This window comes from Orcinus orca, chromosome 8, assembly GCF_937001465.1.
Source record: "Orcinus orca chromosome 8, mOrcOrc1.1, whole genome shotgun sequence".
NCBI classification, from domain to species: domain Eukaryota; kingdom Metazoa; phylum Chordata; class Mammalia; order Artiodactyla; family Delphinidae; genus Orcinus; species Orcinus orca.
The window spans coordinates 112,758,143-112,777,367 of NC_064566.1; the positions used below are offsets into that span (position 1 = coordinate 112,758,143).

The following is a 19,225-nucleotide window of genomic DNA, read 5'->3' on the forward strand; positions in this document are numbered from 1 at the left end:
TTTGCCCGTCCAGACACCTCCAGCTAGTCTCTCATTGGTTCTCCTTATTCCTGTTCATCTTCCGCAGAAATTGCAAACTGTGCAAAACAGGAGGTTAAAGGCACTGACTCTCCAAGTCGGGAGAGTGTTAGTAAAGCGTCTGGAATGTTTCACCCGAGTACCAGGGGCGAGAACTGAGACATATTGGAACACGTCTCCCGATCACACGGTTGATCATACTCTGGGTTCCACATGCCTGATTTAGCTGAAGGAAGAATCCCTTAAACCTGGAGAGTTGAGTCCCATGGAATGGGTACCATGTAATATGACTTCAAAGGGTCTTCATTTGCTCACCAAACCTCTCCAATCCTATCACTGCTGCGTTTATGCCCCTGTACACACGCTTGATTCTCTTTCGGAGACATAGCGATCCATAGCTTTTAAGATACTTACTAGTCAGGTACATTCTTAGGCGTTTAATATGGGGTGTTGAGTCCATTTCTTTGAGCAAGGAGTAGCTCTTGTCTATTACATATTTGGCTTAAGGAACTTTATCTGTGCTCTTTTCAATCTCTGGTTTTATGCAGCACGCCAACTCACCTTTCCCCTTAAGCAAGCATAAGTTGGTTTTCTAAATTTGAGACCCTGTTCTCTTTTGTAATCCAGTTCCTGAGTAGCCAAGTTTACATTCCGTGTATTAGTGATATCTTAAGATGTTTTTTTTCTGTGTGACTTATTTCAGTTAGAATCATCATACCTGAATCCACTCATTATGCTGCTACGGGCCTGATGGCATAGATTTCATTGCTGAGTGATATTGCATTGTACGTTAGTACCACAACTTCTTTATCCATTTTTCACTTTCTGCAATATTGAACTAGTCCCTTAAACGAGTTTCTTCTAAACAGAGCCGTCCCAAACATAGGGGTGGCTGTGTCTTTTTGATTTTAATTTCCCTAAGCTTTAGGGCCATAAGTGGAAGTGCCCTAAGCTCTGTTGCTTTGTTTCTCAGATGTTTCAGGAAACACCATACACTTCTCCCAAGTGGCTGTTGGCAATTTACATCCCGCCCATCAGCATAACAAGGCTCCCAGTTCTCCATGGCCTGTCCTGACTTTCTGGATTTTACACTTTTTTCAGATGGCCCTTTTGACCTGGGGGAAGTGAGACTTCATTGTAGTGCAGATTTCCTTTGCAAGCTTGCTTGGTTGGCCAAAAAGGGCGTATGCATTTTTTCCTGAATATATTCAAGAAAAAACGCATACGCACTTTTTGGCCAAGTGCATCATTGTCGACGTTCTGCCTCTTTTCCTATGCTTTAAATGCAATTCCAGTCTACCTCCTGAAATCGGTTTCCTGCAATTCTGGCCCGCTTTCAAGTCCTCTTGGCAGCCTTACTTCAGTATATTTTTGGACGATAGCTGTCATTTATAACTCTGCAGGTTTGTGAATTACAGTGCCCCTGAGCTCCTTTCTTCAACTCGCTTTCTTGTGAGCTGGCCGCAACACCGCAGGGTTGCTTCAGCCTCTAATCTGGTTCCGGCACGGCACGCTGAGCCTTTTGTTAATTCCTCTTCCTGGTGGGAAATGAGTTAAATTTGCCCGTCCAGACACCTCCAGCTAGTCTCTCATTGGTTCTCCTTATTCCTGTTCATCTTCCGCAGAAATTGCAAACTGGGCCAAACAGGAGGTTAAAGGCACTGACTCTCCAAGTCGGGAGAGTGTTAGTAAAGCGTCTGGAATGTTGCACCCGAGTACCAGGGGACGAGAACTAAGACATATTGGAACACGTCTCCCGATCACACGGTTGATCATACTCTGGGTTCCACATGCAAGATTTAGCTGAAGGAAGAATCCCTTAAACCTGGAGAGTTGAGACCCGTGGAATGGGTACCATGCAATATGACTTCAAAGGGTCTTCACTTGCTCACCGAACCTCTCCAATCCTATCACTGCTGCGTTTATGCCCCTGTACACACGCTTGATTCTCTTTCGGAGACATAGTGATCCATAGGTTTTAAGATACTTACTAGTCAGGTACATTCTTAGGCGTTTAATATGGGGTGTTGAGTCCATTTCGTTGAGCAAGGAGTAGCTCTTGTGTATTACATATTTGGCTTAAGGAACTTTATCTGTGCTCATTTCAATCTCTGGTTTTATGCAGCACCCCAACTCACCTTTCCCCTTAAGCAAGCATAAGTTGGTTTTCTAAATTTGAGACCCTGTTCTCTTTTGTAATCCAGTTCCTGTGTAGCCAAGTTTACATTCCGTGTATTAGTGATATCTTATGATGTTTCTTTTTCTGTGTGACTTATTTCAGTTAGAATCAGCATACGTGAATCCACTCATTATGCTGCTACGGGCCTGAGGACATAGATTTCATTGCTGAGTGATATTGCATTGTACGTAAGTACCACAACTTCTTTATCCATTTTTCACTTTCTGTGATATTGAACTTGTCCCGTAAATGAGTTTCTTGTAAACAGAGCCGTCCCAAACTTTGGGGTGGCTGTGTCTTTTTGATTTTAATTTCCCTAAGCTATAGGGCCATAAGTGGCAGTGCCTTAGGCTCTGTTGCTTTGATTTTAGGTGTTTCAGGAAACACCATACACTTCTCCCGAGTGGCTGTTGGCAATATACATCCCGCCCATCAGCATAACAAGGCTCCCAGTTCTCCATGGCCTGTCCTGCCTTTCTGGATTTTACACTTTTTTCAGTTGGCCCTTTTCACCGGGGGGAAGTGAGACTTCATTGTAGTGCAGATTTCCCTTGCAAGCTTGCTTGGTTGGCCAAAAAGGGCGTATGCGTTTTTTCCTGAATATATTCAGGAAAAAACACATACGCCCTTTTTGGCCAAGTGCATCATTGTGGACGTTTTGCCTCTTTTCCTATGATTTAAGTGCAATTCCAGTCTACCTCCTGAAATCGGTTTCCTGCAATTCTACCCCGCTTTCAAGTCCTCTTGGCAGCCTTACTTCAGTATATTTTTGGACGAAAGCTGTCATTTATAACTCTGCAGGTTTGTGAATTCAGTGCCACTGAGTTCCTTTCTTCAACTCGATTTCTTGTCAGCTGGCCGCAACACCGCAGGATTGATTCAGGCCCTAATCTGGTTCCGGCACGGCACACTGAGCCTTTGGTTAATTCCTCTTCCTGGTGGGAAATGAGAGTTAAATTTGCCCGTCCAGACACCTCCAGCTGGTCTCTCATTGGTTCTCCCTATTCCTGTTCTTCTTCCGCAGAAATTGCAAACTGGGCCAAACAGGAGGTTAAAGGCCCTGACTCGCCAAGTCGGGAGAGTGTTAGTAAAGTGTCTGGAATGTTGCACCCGAGTACCAGGGGACGAGAACTGAGACATATTGGAACATGTCTCCCGATCACACGGTTGATCATACTCTGGGTTCCACATGCATGATTTAGCTGAAGGAAGAATCCCTTAAACCTGGAGAGTTGAGACCCGTGGAATGGGTACCATGCAATATGACTTCAAAGGGTCTTCCTTTGCTCACCGAACCTCTCCAATCCTATCACTGCTGCGTTTATGCCCCTGTACACATGCTTGATTCTCTTTCACAGACATAGCGATCCATAGGTTTTAAGATACTTACTAGTCAGGTACATACTTAGGCGTTTAATATGGGGTTTCAGTCCATTTCGTTGAGCAAGGAGTAGCTCTTGTCTATTCCATATTTGGCTTAAGGAACTTTATTTGTGCTCATTTCAATCTCTGGTTTTATGCAGCACCCCAACTCACCTTTCCCCTTAAGCAAGCATAAGTTGGTTTTCTAAATTTGAGACCCTGTTGTGTTTTGTAATCCAGTTCCTGTGTAGCCAAGTTTACATTCTGTGTATTAGTGATATCTTATGATGTTTCTTTTTCTGTGTGACTTATTTCAGTTAGAATCATCATACATGAATCCACTCATTATGCTGCTATTGGCCTGTTGAGATAGATTTCATTGCTGAGTGATATTAGATTGTACGTAAGTACCACAACTTCTTTATCCATTTTTCACTTTCTGCGATATTGAACTTGTCCCGTAAACGAGTTTCTTGTAAACAGAGCCGTCCCAAAGTTTGGGGTGGCTGTGTCTTTTTGATTTTAATTTCCCTAAGCTATAGGACCATAAGTGGAAGTGCCCTAGGCTCTGTTGCTTTGTTTTTTAGATGTTTCAGGAAACACCATACACTTCTCCCGAGTGGCTGTTGGCAATTTACATCCCGCCCATCAGCATAACAAGGCTCCCAGTTCTCCATGGCCTGTCCTGCCTTTCTGGATTTTACACTTTTTTCAGATGGCCCTTTTGACCGTGGGGAAGTGAGACTTCACTGTAGTGCAGATTTCCTTTGCAAGCTTGCTTGGTTGGCCAAAAAGGGTGTATGCGTTTTTTCCTGAATATATTCAGGAAAAAATGCATACGCACTTTTTGGCCAAGTGCATCATTGTGGACGTTCTGCCGCTTTTCCTATGCTTTAAATGCAATTCCAGTCTACCTCCTGAAATCGGTTTCCTGCAATTCTGCCCCGCTTTCAAGTCCTCTTGGCAGCCTTACTTCAGTATATTTTGGACGATAGCTGTCATTTATAACTCTGCAGGTTTGTGAATTACAGTGCCCCTGAGCTCCTTTCTTCAACTCGCTTTCTTGTGAGCTGGCCGCAACACCGCAGGATTGCTTCAGGCCTTAATCTGGTTCCGGCACGGCACGCTGAGCCTTTGGTTAATTCCTCTTCCTGGTGGGAAATGAGAGTTAAATTTGCACGTCCAGACACCTCCAGCTAGTCTCTCATTGGTTCTCCCTATTCCTGTTCATCTTCCGCGGAATTTGCAAACTGGGCCAAACAGGAGTTTAAAGGCACTGACTCTCCAAGTTGGGAGAGAGTTAGTAAAGCGTCTGGAATGTTGCACCCGAGTACCAGGGGACGAGAACTGAGCCATATTGGAACATGTCTCCTGATCACACGGTTGATCATACTCTGGGTTCCACATGCATGTTTTAGCTGAAGGAAGAATCCCTTAAACCTGGAGAGTTGAGACCCGTGGAATGGGTACCACGCAATATGACTTCAAAGGGTCTTCATTTGCTCACTGAACCCCTCCAATCCTATCACTGCTGCGTTTATGCCCCTGTACACACGCTTGATTCTCTTTCGGAGACATAGCAATCCATATCTTTTAAGATACTTTCTAGTCAGCTACATTCTTAGGCATTTAATATGGGGTGTTGAGTCCATTTCGTTGAGCAAGGAGTAGCTCTTGTGTATTACATATTTGGCTTAAGGAACTTTATCTGTGCTCATTTCAATCTCTGGTTTTATGCAGCACGCCAACTCACCTTTCCCCTTAAGCAAGCATAAGTTGGTTTTCTAAATTTGAGACCCTGTTCTCTTTTGTAATCCAGTTCCTGAGTAGCCAAGTTTACATTCCGTGTATTAGTGATATCTTAAGATGTTTTTTTTCTGTGTGACTTATTTCAGTTAGAATCATCATACCTGAATCCACTCATTATGCTGCTACGGGCCTGATGGCATAGATTTCATTGCTGAGTGATATTGCATTGTACGTTAGTACCACAACTTCTTTATCCATTTTTCACTTTCTGCAATATTGAACTAGTCCCTTAAACGAGTTTCTTCTAAACAGAGCCGTCCCAAACATAGGGGTGGCTGTGTCTTTTTGATTTTAATTTCCCTAAGCTTTAGGGCCATAAGTGGAAGTGCCCTAAGCTCTGTTGCTTTGTTTCTCAGATGTTTCAGGAAACACCATACACTTCTCCCAAGTGGCTGTTGGCAATTTACATCCCGCCCATCAGCATAACAAGGCTCCCAGTTCTCCATGGCCTGTCCTGACTTTCTGGATTTTACACTTTTTTCAGATGGCCCTTTTGACCGGGGGGAAGTGAGACTTCATTGTAGTGCAGATTTCCTTTGCAAGCTTGCTTGGTTGGCCAAAAAGAGCGTATGCGTTTTTTCCTGAATATATTCAAGAAAAAACGCATACGCACTTTTTGGCCAAGTGCATCATTGTCGACGTTCTGCCTCTTTTCCTATGCTTTAAATGCAATTCCAGTCTACGTCCTGAAATCGGTTTCCTGCAATTCTGGCCCGCTTTCAAGTCCTCTTGGCAGCCTTACTTCAGTATATTTTTGGACGATAGCTGTCATTTATAACTCTGCAGGTTTGTGAATTACAGTGCCCCTGAGCTCCTTTCTTCAACTCGCTTTCTTGTGAGCTGGCCGCAACACCGCAGGGTTGCTTCAGCCTCTAATCTGGTTCCGGCACGGCACGCTGAGCCTTTGGTTAATTCCTCTTCCTGGTGGGAAATGAGAGTTAAATTTGCCCGTCCAGACACCTCCAGCTAATCTCTCATTGGTTCTCCTTATTCCTGTTCATCTTCCGCAGAAATTGCAAACTGGACCAAACAGGAGGTTAAAGGCACTGACTCTGCAAGTCGGGAGAGTGTTAGTAAAGCGTCTGGAATGTTGCACCCGAGTACCAGGGGACGAGAACTGAGACATATTGGAACACGTCTCCCGATCACACGGTGATCATACTCTGGGTTCCACATGCATGTTTTAGCTGAAGGAAGAATCCCTTAAACCTGGAGAGTTGAGTCCCATGGAATGGGTACCATGCAATATGACTTCAAAGGGTCTTCATTTGCTCACCAAACCTCTCCAATCCTATCACTGCTGCATTTATGCCCCTTGTACACACGCTTGATTCTCTTTTCGAGACATAGTGATCCATAGGTTTTAAGATACTTACTAGTCAGGTACATTCTTAGGCATTTAATATGGGGTGTTGAGTCCATTTCGTTGAGCAAGGAGTAGCTCTTGTGTATTACATATTTGGCTTAAGGAACTTTATCTGTGCTCATTTCAATCTCTGTTTTTATGCAGCACCCCAACTCACGTTTCCCCTTAAGCAAGCATAAGTTGGTTTTCTAAATTTGAGACCCTGTTCTGTTTTGTAATCCAGTTCCTGTGTAGCCAAGTTTACATTCCGTGTATTAGTGATATCTTATGATGTTTCTTTTTCTGTGTGACTTATTTCAGTTAGAATCATCATACCTGAATCCACTCATTATGCTGCTATGGGCCTGATGACATAGATTTCATTGCTGAGTGATATTGCATTGTACGTAAGTACCACAACTGCTTTATCCATTTTTCACTTTCTGCGATATTGAACTTGTCCCGTAAACGAGTTTCTTGTAAACAGAGCCGTCCCAAACTTTGGGGTGGCTGTGTCTTTTTTATTTTAATTTCCCTAAGCTATAGGGCCATAAGTGGAAGTGCCCTAGGCTCTGTTTCTTTGTTTTTTAGATGTTTCAGGAAACACCATACACTTCTCCCCAGTGGCTGTTGGCAATTTACATCCCGCCCATCAGCATAACAAGTCTCCCAGTTCTCCATGGCCTGTCCTGCCTTTCTGGATTTTACACTTTTTTCACATGGCCCTTTTGACCAGGGGGAAGTGAGACTTCATTGTAGTGCAGATTTCCTTTGCAAGCTTGCTTGGTTGGCCAAAAAGGGCGTATGCGTTTTTTCCTGAATATATTCAGGAAAAAACGCATACGCCCTTTTTGGCCAAGTGCATCATTTTGGACGTTCTGCCTCTTTTCCTATGCTTTAAATGCAATTCCAGTCTACATTCTGAAATCGGTTTCCTGCAATTCTGGCCCGCATTCAAGTCCTCTTGGCAGCCTTACTTCAGTATATTTTTGGACGATACCTGTCATTTATAACTCTGCAGGTTTGTGAATTACAGTGCCCCTGAGCTCCTTTCTTCAACTCGCTTTCTTGTGAGCTGGCCGCAACACCGCAGGATTGCTTCAGGCCCTAATCTGGTTCCGGCACGGCACGCTGAGCCTTTGGTTAATTCCTCTTCCTGGTGGGAAATGAGAGTTAAATTTGCCCGTCCAGACACCTCCAGCTAGTCTCTCATTGGTTCTCCTTATTCCTGTTCATCTTCCGCAGAAATTGCAAACTGGGCCAAACAGGAGGTTAAAGGCACTGACTCTCCAAGTCGGGAGAGTGTTAGTAAAGTGTCTGGAATGTTGCACCCGAGTACCAGGGGACGAGAACTGAGACATATTGGAACACGTCTCCCGATCACACGGTTGATCATACTCTGGGTTCCACATGAATGATTTACCTGAAGGAAGAATCCCTTAAACCTGGAGCGTTGAGACCGTGGAATGGGTACCATGCAATATGACTTCAAAGGGTCTTCATTTGCTCACCAAACCTCTCCAATCCTATCACTGCTGCGTTTGTGCCCCTGTACACACGCTTGATTCTCTTTCGGAGACATAGCAATCCATAGCTTTTAAGATACTTACTAGTCAGGTACATTCTTAGGCGTTTAATATGGGGTGTTGAGTCCATTTCGTTGAGCAAGGAGTAGCTCTTGTCTATTACATATTTGGCTTAAGGAACTTTATCTGTGCTCATTTCAATCTCTGGTTTTATGCAGCACCCCAACTCACCTTTCCCCTTAAGCAAGCATAAGTTGGTTTTCTGAATTTGAGAACCTGTTCTGTTTTGTAATCCAGTTCCTGTGTAGCCAAGTTTACATTCCGTGTATTAGTGATATCTTATGATGTTTCTTTTTCTGTGTGACTTATTTCAGTTAGAATCATCATACCTGAATCCACTCATTATGCTGCTACGGGCCTGATGACATAGATTTCATTGCTGAGTGATATTACATTGTACGTAAGTACCACAACTTCTTTATCCATTTTTCACTTTCTGCGATATTGTACTTGTACCATAAACAAGGTTCTTGTAAACAGAGCCGTCCCAAACTTTGGGGTGGCTGTGTCTTTTTGATTTTAATTTCCTTAAGCTATAGGGCCATAAGTAGAAGTGCCCTAGGCTCTGTTGCTTTGTTTTTCAGATGTTTCAGGAAACACCATACACTTCTCCCGAGTGGCTGTTGGCAATTTACATCCCGCCCATCAGCATAACAAGGCTCCCAGTTCTCCATGGCCTGTCCTGCCTTTCTGGATATTACACTTTTTTCAGATGGCCCTTTTGACCGGGGGGAAGTGAGACTTCATTTTAGTGCAGATTTCCTTTGCAAGCATCCTTGGTTGGCCAAAAAGGGCGTATGCGTTTTTTTCTGAATATATTCAGGAAAAAACTCATACGCCCCTTTTGGCCAAGTGCATCATTGTCTACGTTCTGCCTCTTTTCCTATGCTTTAAATGCAATTCCACTCTACCTTCTGAAATCGGTTTCCTGCAATTCTGCCCCACTTTCAACTCCTCTTGGCAGCCTTACTTCAGTATATTTTTGGACGATAGCTGTTATTTATAACTCTGCAGGATTGTGAATTACAGTGTCCCTGAGCTCCTTTCTTCAACTCGCTTTCTTGTGAGCTGGCCGCAACACTGCAAGATTGCTTCAGGCCCTAATCTGATTCCGGCACGGCACGCTGAGCCTTTGGTTAATTCCTCTTCCTGGTGGGAAATGAGAGTTAAATTTGCCCGTCCAGACACCTCCAGCTAGTCTCTCATTGGTCCTCCCTATTCCTGTTCATCTTCCGCAGAAATTGCAAACTGGGCCAAATAGGAGGTTAAAGGCACTGACTCTCCAAGTCAGGAGAGTGTTAGTAAAGTGTCTGGAATGTTGCACCCGAGTACCAGGGGACGAAAACTGAGACATATTTGAACACGTCTCCTGATCACACGGTTGATCATACTCTGGGTTCCACATGCATGTTTCAGCTGAAGGAAGAATCCCTTAAACCTGGAGAGTTGAGACCCGTGGAATGAGTACCATGCAATACGACTTCAAAGGGTCTTCGTTTGCTCACCGAACCTCTCCAATCCTATCACTGCTGCGTTTATGACCCTGTACACACGCTTGATTCTCTTTCGGAGACATAGCAATCCATAGGTTTTAAGATACTTACTAGTCAGGTACATTCTTACGCGTTTAATATGGGGTGTTGAGTACATTTCGTTGAGCAAGGAGTAGCTCTTGTCTATTACATATTTGGCTTAAAGAACTTTATCTGTGATCATTTCAATCTCTGGTTTTATGCAGCACCCCAACTCACCTTTCCCCTTAAGCAAGCATAAGTTGGTTTTCTAAATTTGAGGCCCTGTTCTGTTTTGTAATCCAGTTCCTGTGTAGCCAAGTTTCCATTCCGTGTATTAGTGATATCTTATGATGTTTCTTTTCTGTGTGACTTATTTCAGATAGAATCATCATACCTGAATCCACTCATTATGCTGCTACGGGCCTGATGACATAGATTTCATTGCTGAGTGATATTGCATTGTACGTAAGTACCACAACTTCTTTATCCATTTTTCACTTTCTGCGATATTGAACTTGTCCCGTAAACGAGGTTTTTGTAAACAGAGCCGTCCCAAACTTTGGGGTGGCTGTGTCTTTTTGATTTTAATTTCCCTAAGCTATAGGGCCATAAGTGGAAGTGCCCTAGGCTCTGTTGCTTTGTTATTTAGATGTTTCAGGAAACACCATACACTTCTCCCGAGTGGCTGTTGGCAATATACATCCCGCCCATCAGCAAAACGAGGCTCCCAGTTCTCCATGGCCTGTCCTGCCTTTCTGGATTTTACACTTTTTTCAGATGGCCCTTTTGACCGGGGGGAAGTGAGACTTCATTGTAGTGCAGATTTCCTTTGCAAGCTTGCTTGGTTGGCCAAAAAGAGCGTATGCGTTTTTTCCTGAATATATTCAGGAAAAAACGCATACGCCCTTTTTGGCCAAGTGCATCGTTGTGGACGTTCTGCCTCTTTTCCTATGCTTTAAATGCAATTCCAGTCTACCTCCTGAAATCGGTTTCCTGCAATTCTGCCCCGCTTTCAAGTCCTCTTGGCAGCCTTACTTCAGTATATTTTTGGACGATAGCTGTCATTTATAACTCTGCAGGTTTGTGAATTACAGTGCCCCTGAGCTCGTTTCTTCAACTCGCTTTCTTGTGAGCAGGCCGCAACACCGCAGGATTGCTTCAGGCCCTAATCTGGTTCCGGCACGGCACGCTGAGCCTTTGGTTAATTCCTCTTCCTGGTGGGAAATGAGAGTTAAATTTGCACATCCAGACACCTCCAGCTAGTCTCTCATTGGTTCTCCCTATTCCTGTTCATCTTCCGCGGAATTTGCAAACTGGGCCAAACAGGAGTTTAAAGGCACTGACTCTCCAAGTTGGGAGAGAGTTAGTAAAGCATCTGGAATGTTGCACCCGAGTACCAGGGGACGAGAACTGAGCCATATTGGAAGATGTCTCCTGATCACACGGTTGATCATACTCTGGGTTCCACATGCATGTTTTAGCTGAAGGAAGAATCCCTTAAACCTGGAGAGTTGAGACCCGTGGAATGGGTACCACGCAATATGACTTCAAAGGGTCTTCATTTGCTCACTGAACCCCTCCAATCCTATCACTGCTGCGTTTATGCCCCTGTACACACGCTTGATTCTCTTTCGGAGACATAGCAATCCATATCTTTTAAGATACTTTCTAGTCAGCTACATACTTAGGCGTTTAATATGGGGTGTTGAGTCCATTTCGTTGAGCAAGGAGTAGCTCTTGTGTATTACATATTTGGCTTAAGGAACTTTATCTGTGCTCATTTCAATCTCTGGTTTTATGCAGCACCCCAAATCACCTTTCCCCTTAAGCAAGCATAAGTTGGTTTTCTAAATTTGAGACCCTGTTGTGTTTTGTAATCCAGTTCCTGTGTAGCCAAGTTTACATTCTGTGTATTAGTGATATCTTATGATGTTTCTTTTTCTTGTGACTTATTTCAGTTAGAATCATCATACCTGAATCCACTCATTATGCTGCTACGGGCCTGATGACATAGATTTCATTGCTGAGTGATATTGCATTGTACATAAGTACCACAACTTCTTTATCCATTTTTCACTTTCTGCGATATTGAACTTGTTCCGTAAACGAGTTTCTTGTAAACAGAGCCGTCCCAAACTTTGGGGTGGCTGTGTGTTTCGAATTTTATTTCCCTAAGCTATAGTACCATAAGTGGAAGTGCGCTAGGCTCTGTTGCTTTGTTTTTTAGATGTTTCAGGAAACACCATACACTTCTCCCGAGTGGCTGTTGGCAATTTATATCCCGCCCATCAGCATAACAAGGCTCCCAGTTCTCAATGGCCTGTCCTGCCTTTCTGGATTTTATACTTTTTTCAGATGGCCCTTTTGACCACGGGGAAGTGAGACTTCATTGTAGTGCAGATTTCCTTTGCAAGCTTGCTTGGTTGGCCAAAAAGGGCGTATGCGTTTTTTCCTGAATATATTCAGGAAAAAACGCATACGCCCTTTTTGGCCAAGTGCATCATTGTCGACGTTCTGCCTCTTTTCCTATGCTTTAAATGCAATTCCAGTCTACCTCCTGAAATCGGTTTCCTGCAATTCTGCCCCACTTTCAAGTCCTCTTGGCAGCCTTACTTCAGTATATTTTTGGACGATAGCTGTCTTTTATAACTCTGCAGGTTTGTGAATTACAGTGCCCCTGAGTTCCTTTCTTCAACTCGCTTTCTTGTGAGATGGCCGCAACACCGCAAGATTGCTTCAGGCCCTAATCTGGTTCCGGCACGGCACGCTGAGCCTTTGGTTAATTCCTCTTCCTGGTGGGAAATGAGAGTTAAATTTGCCCGTCCAGACACCTCCAGCTAGTCTCTTATTGGTTCTCCCTATTCCTGTTCATCTTCCACAGAAATTGCAAACTGGGCCAAACAGGAGGTTAAAGGCACTGACTCTCCAAGTCGGGAGAGTGTCAGTAAAGCATCTGGAATGTTGCACCCGAGTACCAGGGGACGAGAACTGAGACATATTGGAACACGTCTCCCGATCACACGGTTGATCATACTCTGGGTCCCACATGCATGTTTCAGCTGAAGGAAGAATCCCTTAAACCTGGAGATTTGAGACCCGTGGAATGGGTACCATGCAATATGACTTCAAAGGGTCTTCATTTGCTCACCGAACCTCTCCAATCCTATCACTGCTGCGTTTATGCCCCTGTACACACGCTTGATTCTCTTTCGGAGACATAGCAATCCATAGCTTTTAAGATACTTACTAGTCAGGTACATTCTTAGGCGTTTAATATGGGGTGTTGAGTCCATTTCGTTGAGCAAGGAGTAGCTCTTTTCTATTATATATTTGGCTTAAGGAACTTTATCTGTGCTCATTTCAATCTCTGGTTTTATGCAGCACCCCAACTCACCTTTCCCCTTAAGCAAGCATAAGTTGGTTTTCTAAATTTGAGACCCTGTTCTGTTTTGTAATCCAGTTCCTGTGTAGCCAAGTTTACATTCCGTGTATTAGTGATATCTTATGAAGTTTCTTCTTCTGTGTGACTTATTTCAGTTAGAATCATCATACCTGAATCCACTCATTATGCTGCTACGGGACTGATGAAATAGATTTCATTGCTGAGTGATATTTCGTTGTACCTAAGTACCAAAACTTCTTTATCCATTTTTCACTTTCTGCGATATTGAACTTGTCCCGTAAACGAGTTTCTTGTAAACAGAGCCGTCCCAAACTTTGGGGTGGCTGTGTCTTTTTGATTTTAATTTCCCTAAGCTATAGGGCCATAAGTGGAAGTGCCCTAGGCTCTGTTGCTTTGTTTTTTAGATGTTTCAGGAAACACCATACACTTCTCCTGAGTGGCTGTTGGCAATTTTCATCCCGCCCATCAGCATAACAAGGCTCCCAGTTCTCCATGGCCTGTCCTGCCTTTCTGGATTTTACACTTATTTCAGATGGCCCTTTTGACCGGGGGGAAGTGAGAATTCATTGTAGTGCAGATATCCTTTGCAAGCTTGCTTGGTTTTCCAAAAAGGGCGTATGCGTTTTTTCCTGAATATATTCAGGAAAAAACGCATACGCCCTTTTTGGCCAAGAGCATCATTGTCGACGTTCTGCCTCTTTTCCTATGCTTTAAATGCAATTCCAGTCTACCTCCTGAAATCGGTTTCCTGCAATTCTGCCCCGCTTTCAAGTCCTCTTGGCAGCTTTACTTCAGTATATTTTTGGACGATAGCTTTCATTTATAACTCTGCAGGTTTGTGAATTACAGTGCCCCTGAGCTCCTTTGTTCAACTCGCTTTCTTGTGAGCTGGCCACAACACCGCAGGATTGCTTCAGGCCCTAATCTGGTTCCGGCACGGCACGCTGAGCCTTTGGTTAATTCCTCTTCCTGGTGGGAAATGAGAGTTAAATTTGCCCGTCCAGACACCTCCAGCTAGTCTCTCATTGGTTCTCCCTATTCCTGTTCATCTTCCGCAGAAATTGCAAACTGGGCCAAACAGGAGGTTAAAGGCACTGACTCTCCAAGTCGGGAGAGTGTTAGTAAAGCGTCTGGAATGTTTTACCCGAGTACCAGGGGACGAGAACTGAGACATATTGGAACACGTCTCCCGATCACACGGTTGATCATACTCTGGGTTCCACATGCATGATTTAGCTGAAGGAATAATCCCTGAAACCTGGAGAGTTGAGACCCGTGGAATGGGTACCATGCAATATGACTTCAAAGGGTCTTCATTTGCTCACCGAATGTCTCCAATCCTATCATTGCTGCATTTATGCCCCTCTACACATGCTTGATTCTCTTTCGGAGACATAGCAATCCATAGGTTTTAAGATACTTACTAGTCAGGTACATTCTTAGGCGTTTAATATGGGGTGTTGAGTCCATTTCGTTGAGCAAGGAGTAGCTCTTGTGTATTACATATTTGGCTTAAGGAACTTTATCTGTGCTCATTTCAATCTCTGGTTTTATGCAGCACCCCAACTCAACTTTCCCCTTAAGCAAGCATAAGTTGGTTTTCTAAATTTGAGACCCTGTTCTCTTTTGTAATCCAGTTCCTGTGTAGCCAAGTTTACATTCCGTGTATTAGTGATATCTTATGAAGTTTCTTTTTCTGTGTGACTTATTTCAGTTAGAATCATCATACCTGAATCCACTCATTATGCTGCTACGGGCCTGATGACATAGATTTCATTGCTGAGTGATATTGCATTGTACGTAAGTACCAAAACTTCTTTATCCATTTTTCACTTTCTGCGATATTGTACTTGTACCGTAAACAAGGTTCTTGTAAACAGAGCCGTCCCAAACTTTGGGGTGGCTGTGTCTTTTTGATTTTAATTTCCCTAAGCTATAGGACCATAAGTGGAAGTGCCCTAGGCTCTGTTGCTTTGTTTTTTAGATGTTTCAGGAAACACCATACACTTCTCCCGAGTGGCTGTTGACAATTTTCATCCCGCCCATCAGCATAACAAGGCTCCCAGTTCTCCATGGCCTGTCCTGCCTTTCTGGATTTTACACTTTTTTCAGATGGCCCTTTTGACCGGGGGGAAGTGAGACTTCATTGTAGTGCAGATATCCTTTGCAAGCTTGCTTGGTTGGCCAAAAAGGGCGTATGCGTTTTTTCCTGAATATATTCATGAAGAAACGCATACGCCCTTTTCGGCCAATTGCATCATTGTGGACGTTCTGTCTCTTTTCCTATGCTTTAAATGCAATTCCAGTCTACCTCCTGAAATCGGTTTCCTGCAATTCTGGCCCGCTTTCAAGTTCTCTTGGCAGCCTTACTTCAGTATATTTTTGGACGATAGCTGTCATTTATAACTCTGCAGGTTTGTGAATTACAGTGCCCCTGAGCTCCTTTCTTCAACTCGCTTTCTTGTGAGCTGGCCGCAACACCGCAGGATTGCTTCAGGCCCTAATCTGGTTCCGGCTCGGCACGCTGAGCCTTTGGTTAATTCCTCTTCCTGGGGGGAAATGAGAGTTAAATTTGCCCGTCCAGACACCTCCAGCTAGTCTCTCATTGGTTCTCCCTATTCCTGTTCATCTTCCGCAGAAATTGCAAACTGGGCCAAACAGGAGGTTAAAGGCACTGACTCTCCAAGTCAGGAGAGTGTTAGTAAAGCGTCTGGAATGTTTTACCCGAGTACCAGGGGACGAGAACTGAGACATATTTGAACACGTCTCCCGATCACACGGTTGATCATACTCTGGGTTCCACATGCATGATTTAGCTGAAGGAAGAATCCCTTAAACCTGGAGCGTTGAGACCCGTGGAATGGGTACCATGCAATATGACTTCAAAGGGTCTTCATTTGCTCACCGAATGTCTCCAATCCTATCATTGCTGCATTTATGCCCCTCTACACATGCTTGATTCTCTTTCGGAGACATAGCAATCCATAGGTTTTAAGATACTTACTAGTCAGGTACATTCTTAGGCGTTTAATATGGGGTGTTGAGTCCATTTCGTTGAGCAAGGAGTAGCTCTTGTGTATTACATATTTGGCTTAAGGAACTTTATCTGTGCTCATTTCAATCTCTGGTTTTATGCAGCACCCCAACTCAACTTTCCCCTTAAGCAAGCATAAGTTGGTTTTCTAAATTTGAGACCCTGTTCTCTTTTGTAATCCAGTTCCTGTGTAGCCAAGTTTACATTCCGTGTATTAGTGATATCTTATGAAGTTTCTTTTTCTGTGTGACTTATTTCAGTTAGAATCATCATACCTGAATCCACTCATTATGCTGCTACGGGCCTGATGACATAGATTTCATTGCTGAGTGATATTGCATTGTACGTAAGTACCAAAATTTCTTTATCCATTTTTCACTTTCTGCGATATTGTACTTGTACCGTAAACAAGGTTCTTGTAAACAGAGCCGTCCCAAACTTTGGGGTGGCTGTGTCTTTTTGATTTTAATTTCCCTAAGCTATAGGACCATAAGTGGAAGTGCCCTAGGCTCTGTTGCTTTGTTTTTTAGATGTTTCAGGAAACACCATACACTTCTCCCGAGTGGCTGTTGGCAATTTTCATCCCGCCCATCAGCATAACAAGGCTCCCAGTTCTCCATGGCCTGTCCTGCCTTTCTGGATTTTAAACTTTTTTCAGATGGCCCTTTTGACCGGGGGGAAGTGAGACTTCATTGTAGTGCAGATATCCTTTGCAAGCTTGCTTGGTTGGCCAAAAAGTGCGTATGCGTTTTTTCCTGAATATATTCATGAAGAAACGCATACGCCCTTTTTGGCCAAGTGCATCATTGTGGACGTTCTGCCTCTTTTCCTATGCTTTAAATGCAATTCCAGTCTACCTCCTGAAATCGGTTTCCTGCAATTCTGCCCCGCTTTCAAGTCCTCTTGGCAGCTTTACTTCAGTATATTTTTGGACGATAGCTTTCATTTATAACTCTGCAGGTTTGTGAATTACAGTGCCCCTGAGCTCCTTTCTTCAACTCGCTTTCTTGTGAGCTGGCCGCAACACCGCAGGATTGCTTCAGGCCCTAATCTGGTTCCGGCACGGCACGCTGAGCCTTTGGTTAATTCCTCTTCCTGGTGGGAAATGAGAGTTAAATTTGCCCGTCCAGACAACTCCAGCTAGTCTCTCATTGGTTCTCCCTATTCCTGTTCATCTTCCGCAGAAATTGCAAACTGGGCCAAACAGGAGGTTAAAGGCACTGACTCTCCAAGTCGGGAGAGTGTTAGTAAAGCGTCTGGAATGTTGCACCCGAGTACCAGGGGACGAGAACTTAGACATATTAAACATGTCTCCCGATCACACGGTTGATCATACTCTGTGTTCCACATGCATGTTTTAGTTGAAGGAAGAATCCCTTAAACCTGGAGAGTTGAGACCCGTGGAATGGGTACCATGCAATATGACTTCAAAGGGTCTTCATTTGCTCACCGAACCTCTCCAATCCTATCACTGCTGCGTTTATGCCCCTGTACACACGCTTGATTCTCTTTCGGAAACATAGCGATCCATAGGTTTTAAGATACTTACTAGTCAGGTACATTCTTAGGCGTTTAATATGGGGTGTTGAGTCCATTTCGTTGAGCAAGGAGTAGCTCTTGTCTATTCCATATTTGGCTTAAGGAACTTTATCTGTGCTCATTTCAATCTCTGGTTTTATGCAGCACCCCAACTCACCTTTCCCCTTAAGCAAGCATAAGTTGGTTTTCTAAATTGAGACACTGTTCTCTTTTGTAATCCAGTTCCTGTGTAGCCAAGTTTACATTCCGTGTATTACTGATATCTTATGAAGTTTCTTTTTCTGTGTGACTTATTTCAGTTAGAATCATCATACCTGAATCCACTCATAATGCTGCTACGGGCCTGATGACATAGATTTCATTGCTGAGTGATATTGCATTGTACGTAAGTACCACAACTTCTTTATCCATTTTTCACTTTCTGTGATATTGTACTTGTCCCGTAAACAATTTTCTTGTAAACAGAGCCGTCCCAAACTTTGGGGTGGCTGTGTCTTTTTGATTTTAATTTCCCTAAGCTATAGGACCATAAGTGGAAGTGCCCTAGGCTCTGTTGCTTTGTTTTTTAGATGTTTCAGGAAACACCATAAACTTCTCCCAAGTAGCTGTTGGCAATTTACATCCCGCCCATCAGCATAACAAGGCTCCCAGTTCTCCATGGCCTGTCCTGCCTTTCTGGATTTTACGCTTTTTTCAGATGGCCCTTTTGACCGGGGGGAAGTGAGACTTCATTGTAGTGCAGATATCCTTTGCAAGCTTGCTTGGTTGGCCAAAAACGGCGTATGCTTTTTTTCCTGAATATATTCAGGAAAAAACGCATACGCACTTTTTGGCCAAGTGCATCATTGTGGACGTTCTGCCTCTTTTCCTATGCTTTAAATGCAATTCCAGTCTACCTCCTGAAATCGGTTTCCTGCAATTCTGCCCCGCTTTCAAGTCCTCTTGGCAGCCTTACTTCAGTATATTTTTGGACGATAGCTGTCATTTATAACTCTGCAGGTTTGTGAATTACAGTGCCCCTGAGCTCCTTTCTTTAACTCGCTTTCTTGTGAGCTGGCTGCAACACCGCAGGATTGCTTCAGGCCCTAATCTGGTTCCGGCTCGGCACGCTGAGCCTTTGGTTAATTCCTCTTCCTGGTGGGAAATGAGAGTTAAATTTGCCCGTCCAGACACCTCCAGCTAGTCTCTCATTGGTTCTCCCTATTCCTGTTCATCTTCCGCAGAAATTGCAAACTGGGCCAAACAGGAGGTTAAAGGCACTGACTCTCCAAGTCGGGAGAGTGTTAGTAAAGCGTCTGGAATGTTTTACCCGAGTACCAGGGGACGAGAACTGAGACATATTGGAACACGTCTCCCGATCACACGGTTGATCATACTCTGGGTTCCACATGCATGATTTAGCTGAAGGAAGAATCCCTTAAACCTGGAGAGTTGAG

General features: G+C 43.8%; 1 long non-coding RNA gene across 2 annotated transcripts in view; it reads left to right on the top strand.

Annotated features, from left to right (window-relative positions):
* Positions 1-714: 714 nt before the first annotated feature.
* Positions 715-19,225, top strand: part of LOC125965177 (uncharacterized) — a 1,265,679-nt gene continuing 1,247,168 nt past the window's right edge. Inside the window, exon 1 of one of the 2 annotated variants that reach the window (XR_007478764.1) lies at positions 715-807. This is a non-coding gene — a long non-coding RNA (uncharacterized LOC125965177). Of the gene's footprint in view, positions 808-5,447; positions 5,541-19,225 lie in introns of those variants that run through there. The other variant, XR_007478762.1, reaches the window with a different exon arrangement.